Source organism: Galeopterus variegatus, unplaced genomic scaffold, assembly GCF_000696425.1.
Source record: "Galeopterus variegatus unplaced genomic scaffold, G_variegatus-3.0.2 Scaffold492, whole genome shotgun sequence".
In the NCBI taxonomy this organism is placed as follows: domain Eukaryota; kingdom Metazoa; phylum Chordata; class Mammalia; order Dermoptera; family Cynocephalidae; genus Galeopterus; species Galeopterus variegatus.
This window is the reverse complement of record NW_007726603.1, coordinates 48712-54740: the sequence shown is the minus strand read 5'-3', so window position 1 is coordinate 54740 and position 6029 is coordinate 48712. Positions and strand designations below refer to the sequence as shown.

At 45.8% G+C, this 6029-nt stretch overlaps 1 protein-coding gene across 1 annotated transcript in view; it reads left to right on the top strand.

Annotated features, from left to right (window-relative positions):
* The first annotated feature begins 5329 nt into the window (after positions 1 to 5329).
* The window catches only part of ZCCHC12 (zinc finger, CCHC domain containing 12), a 3506-nt gene continuing 2806 nt past the window's right edge, over positions 5330 to 6029 (top strand). Inside the window, exons 1-2 of the mRNA XM_008569400.1 lie at positions 5330 to 5505; positions 5825 to 5876. The gene's annotated coding sequence lies outside the window, so the exon portion shown is untranslated. The remainder of the gene's footprint in view (positions 5506 to 5824; positions 5877 to 6029) is intronic.

Here is a 6029-nt window from a genome sequence, read left to right as displayed (position 1 = left end):
TGATAGTTCCATCCTATTAATTACTAACTATATATGTAACTACCTTATCAAAGTGTAAATTTAATAAATACCTAAATCATTTCTGATATGATACAAGGCCCTTAGAAAAGTTAAATTCCATTTACACCCTTCCTGACATCTTTTTGATTATATATGGTACTTTAAGTTTATTTTTTAAAAACCAGAATAGATGTTTTTATGATTCCTTCTTCCATCAATGTTCATTACATTGCCTACTTACTACTACTTCCTTGCTCTCCATACTTCCTGTGTTTAGTTCTTCTAAGGTCATTTTCCTCCTGAAGCACATCCTTTAGAATTTCCATTAGTGAGGTCTGCTGGTGAAAAAACTCTGTTTTTGTTTGTCTAAAATATCTTTAAAAGCGTCACCCTCTCTTGCAGATTTTCGTGAACCTGACGCTGCGTTAATGGTGTGAGATTAACATAGGCAGGGTCTTCATTTAGCTTCCCCATCCAGGCTTTCATTTGATGACTCAAAGCCCTACTGTGAAAGAGCCTGTGTGCCCTCAGCTTCTTTGGTGGAATAACAATGCCTTTCTCTATGCGGTTGCTGAGAAACTTAAATGAAATAACCCATGGAAAATTCCTAGCACACAGGAGAAAGACATCCAAAGGTAGTTGTTATTAATTATTTCAACTGAAAGTTTTAGCTCTTAACCTTCAGGATTTTAAGGTTTGTTTTTTGCAATTGGAAAATAAAATACTCAGAGACATCAGAGCCAGAATCTTTGAAATCAGAAGCCCCCTTTACGCCTAACCCTCCTTCCACAACATGAAGCCAGAAATAAGGTATGCTCTGTAATCAACTGGAGCCAGTTCAGGAAATGCTCCTCCCAGCCCTGCATTAAGAGACCCTCACTTTGTTCTGGTGACCCAACCCAGGCACCTTTACATAATCAACATTTTTTGTGAGAGCTCTGAGATCGAGTCTTTGTCTTTTCTGATACCATCAGATCCAACTGCAGATCACCTGATTTGGTGATGAAGCCAATTTATTTTTTTTATTTTTTATTTTTTTAAAAAAGATGACTGGTAAGGGGATCTCAACCCTTGGCTTGGTGTTGTCAACACCACGCTCAGTCAGTGAGCAAACCGGCCATCCCTATATAGGATCCGAACCCGTGGCTTTGGTGTTATCAGCCCCACACTCTACCGAATGAGCCACGGGCCGGCCTGTGATGAAGCCAATTTAAATGCAGAACAAGATACTGATTTTAAAGTTAGAGGCCAGGGTCAGATGTCATAATACTGATGAGCAAAAGCAAGAGTCTGAAGAAAACCCATAAGCTATTGCCAGCATCACCTCTGATTGTGCAAGGTAAGCAACCTGCCTGAAATAAAGGTGCTTTATCTCCAAATTCGGAGTGTGTACTCCAAGGAATTCTAGGTATTGGGGTTGGAAATAAGAAAGCAGAAAGGAGCAGGTAAACTACCAACTCAACAGCAGTCAAAGGGCATCAGGAGTCAAGAACAAGCAACAGCAGCTCCTTTGCACTTGGGCAATCCACTTCTGCAGTGCATGCCACCACCACCCTAGGGCCCCCAAAGCCCCACAGAGGCCTCCTAGCCATATTTTACATAAGGGAAATATGACATACTTTCCCAGAACCAGAAGTAAGGGAAAATGGACTGTTATGGGCTGAATTGTGTCCCCCCTACCCCGCCCAACATACATATGTTGAAGTCTCAACTCCCAGTACCTCAGAATGTGACTTTAGCTGGACGTAGGGCCTTTGAAGAGGTGATATAGTTAAAAAATAAAGCCCTTAGGGTGGACCCTAATCCAATGTGACTGTTGTCCTTATAAGAGGAAATCTGGAGACACTGAGAGACACCAGGGGCACACATGCACAGAGAGTGCCTTTGGCTGAATGTTCCCCCAAAACTTAATCCCCACTGTTACTGGTGAAGGTGAGAAATCCTATTATGGCAATTGAAAGGTGGGGCCTTGAAGCAGTGATTAGATTGTAGGACCATGCCTAGTGAATGGATTAACAATGGTGGCCAGGGGCATGGTTCTGAGGACTTTAAAATAAAAGCACACCAGGAGCTCTCTCTGCTCTCTCTGCTCCACCATTTTTGCAATGTGATACTCTGCCATCACTGTCGCCACCACCAAGACTCTCACCAGATGTGTTCCCCAGACTTTGGACTTTCCAGCCTCAGGAACTGTAAGCAATAAATTTCATGTTTTAAATAAATTACCTACTTCCAAGTATTTTGTTATAAGCAACAGAAACAGAATAATACAGTGTCCTTATAAAAGAGACCCCAGAGAACTAGTTTGTCCCTTCTACCATGTGAGGACACAGAGAGAAGGCACCATCTATGAACCAGGAAACAGGCCCTCACCAGACACCAAATCTGCCAGCACCTTGATCTTGGACTTTCCAGCCTCCAGAATTGTAAGAAATAAATTTCTGTTGTTTATAAACCACCCAGTCTATAGTATTTTGTCATAGCAGCTTGAATGGACTAAAACACTGCCATAGCAAATTACCCAAAACTTGGTGGCTTAAAACAAGAGAAATTAATTTTCTCACAGTTCCAGAAGCCAGAAGTTTAATATCAGTTCCTCTGGGCTGATTTCAAGGTGTTGGCAGGACCCTGCTCTGTTCCTTGCCTCTTCCAATTTCTGGTGGCTGCTGGGGTTCCTTGGCTTGTGGCCAAATCACTCCAATTTCTGCCTCTGTCTTCACATCACCTTCTCCTCTTCTATGTACACCAACCTTCCCTCTGCCTCTCTCTTATAAGGACACTTGTGATCAGATTTTAGGCACACCTTAAAATAATCTCCCCAAGTCAAGATCCTTAATTTAATCACATCTGCATAACCCTTTTACTTTATAAACCAACATTTACAGGTTTGAGGTATTAGGACTTGATATATTTGGGTGGCCATTATTTAGCCTCCAACAGTGTATTAGTCCATTTCTGTTGCTTGTAGCAAAATACATGGAACTGGGAATTGTATAAAGAAAACAAAATTTATCGCTTACAGTTTTGGAGCTAGGAAGTTCAAAGTCCAGGGAATACAGCTGGTGACAGCCTTGCTGGTGGTGACAGTGACCCAGGTGTCTCAAATTGCAAGATGGTGGAAGCAGAGAGAACAATAGAGAGACAGACTCTTTGTGCTTCCCTTTTAAAGCCCTCCAAACCACGCCCATGACCACCATTTTTAACTCATTCAGTACAGTGTGGGTCCTACAATCCAATCACCTCTTCAAGGCACCACCTTTCAATTACCATAATAGGATTTGCCACCCTCAACAGTTACAGTGGGGATTAAGCTTCTAATATATGAAACTCGGGGGACACAACTCAGGTTTCAGTGAGCTTTGGGGGGACATAATTCAATCCACTACAGACAGAGTCCGAATTCTTTACATACAATTTCAGGAAGATCATGGACCCCAGGGAGGAACATCTGCTCTGGAGTTGCATTTCACCACAGATATGCTATGCACAGTTAAACTGGAGACTGGCCCATTTACTTATTTGCAAACCTCTTTCTACCTAAGAATCAACTGCAGCGCTGGTCAAACAAAATACAAAAGCACAACCCAGCCCCTAGTCCTAGTAAATCAGAATCCCCCAGAGATGGGTCCCTGGAATCTGCATTTCTAACAAGCGTCCCCAAATGATTGTGATGCAGCCAGCCCCGCACTCATACTTGAGTGAGTATTGGTTAAGAGCCTTGGTGTTCCAAGTCTCTCTGTTAAATAGACATATCGCCGCCTCTTTCACAATAAAAAAAAAAAAAGATGTCTTTGGAAGTCTACTTGCCCACAGAAAAGGCTAGCGCTCTTTCCCCCCTCTCTTCCCCCTATACAAAGGTGAGGAACTTTTATTGCTGACTTGATTTTGGTCCTCCCTTGGGTTTAATGCCTCAGGATGTGGCGATGAGCCAAGGGAGAGGGAGAATGGAAGGGTGGAGGGGGGGAAGGTGTCATGAGCCCAAAAGCACAGGCAACAAAAGAAAAAATAAACAAATGGGAGTATATCAAACTAAAAAGCTTCTGCACAGCAAAGGAAATAATCAACAGAGTGAAATGACAGCCTACACAGTGGGAGAAAATTTTTGCTAACTCTGCATCCGACAAGGGATTAATATCCATAATATAGAAGGAACTCAAGCAATTACACAGTAAAAAACCAAATAACCCAATTTAAAAATGGGTAAAGGATATGAATAGACATTTTGTAAAGGAAGACATACAAATGGCCCACAGGTACATGAAAAAATGCTCAACATCACTACTCATCAGGGAAATGCAAATTAAAACCATACTGAGATATCACTTCACCCCAGTTAGAGTGGCTATAATCCAAAAGACGGAGAATAACAAATGCTGGCCAGGATGTGGAGAGAAGTGAACACTCCTACACTGTTGGTGGGGACTGTAAATTAGTACAACCACATGGAAAACAGTATGGAGGTTTCTCAAACAGCTACAGATAGATCTTCTATATGATCCAGCAATCCCTCTTCTGGGTATATACCGAAAGGAATGGAAATCATCATGTCAAAAGGATACTGCACTCCCATGTTCATCGCAGCTCTGTTTACAATAGCCAAGATATGGAACCAACCTAAATGTCCATCAATGGATGAGCGGATAAGGAAACTGTGGTATATATACACCATGGAATACTACTCTGCCATAAAAAAGAATGAAATTCTCCCATTTGCAACAACATGGATGAACCTGGAGAAACTTATGTTGAGTGAAATAAGCAAAGCACAGAGGGATAAATAACTCATGTTCTCACTCATACGTGGGAGCTAAGAGAGAAAGAAGGAAGGAAAGAAAGACCACGATGGTGCGTTGGACTTGCAGAGGGAGAGAGCACACCTAGGGATACAAAGTGGAGTGGGGGAAAAGGGGTGAGGAGGGAGGTGGGGGATAATTGGGTGGGGGACATGGGGTATAATCACAATTTGTGGTAATGGGTATGCTATCAATATGGATCTGGCCATCACATCATGGGCATGAGGGATGACAATCAGCTTTGTTTCTCATGAATATTCATAACCAGTAGAAAATTACAAACAAACAAAAACAAATTCTCGGGTAAAACGCAAACCAGCTCAGTCATTCTAACTAAAGCTGTACTTGACGCCCCCGCACCGGGGCCAGTGACGCCCTCTCCACCTCTTGCGTCCGTCCCTTCGCCTCGGGCCGAGGCTGCGCCGGGAGCCCGCCCCCGCGCCCCGCTGATTGGCCGCACTGGCCGCCTCCTCACGCGCCTTCGTCTCTGCGGGCGGAGGATAAAAGCGGCCGCGGCTGCCTTGGGAACCGCGCTGCCTCGCCTCGGCTACCCCTCGCTGGGCGGTCGTGCGAAGCAGCTCCGCCGGGCAGCCCCGGTCGCTTAGCGGCCGAGGAAGCGCCCGTCCTTTTTCCCTACAGGATCGCGGAGACCGGAAAACAGAATCTACAGCTGTCAACGCCGGAGCAACCGCGGCCCATCAGCGGAGCACAGGTAAAAAAAAGGGGGCGCGATGGCCCGGCGGAGAGGGAGGGGAAGCCCCGCCGGTACTGGGCGGTTCCCGGCTTGGAGAATCCGTCGCCGGGAGAAAGCGGAAGGAGCGCTCCTGTGGCCCGGCTGCCCTGAGGAAGGCAGCGGGGCTCACCTGGATGCTGCCGACTGGGTAGGATTTGCCTGGATGGGGGCCGGGGAGGGGATCGGCGAGGAGAGGGGGGATCTCGCAAGCTGAACCCCCTTTGCATCTCCTCATCTCTTCCTGGGGAGGAATATGTGGGTGGGTGTGTTCAACTCCTATTCCCTTTCTCCGTGGCAGGCCACCAAAGCCGAATCCGAACTTGAATTCTGCGCAGCTGATTGCAGAGCTGGTAGGCCGACGGTTTCCCGGGGAAAATGTAATGGAAGGGTAGGACTGGGGCGGGGGGACACTTGGGCTTGTACTCAGAAGGTGGGAAAGGGAATTTTCTGCCTGGCGACAGCGGAGGCGGGGGGGGGGGGGGGGGGGGGGGGGGGGGGGGGGG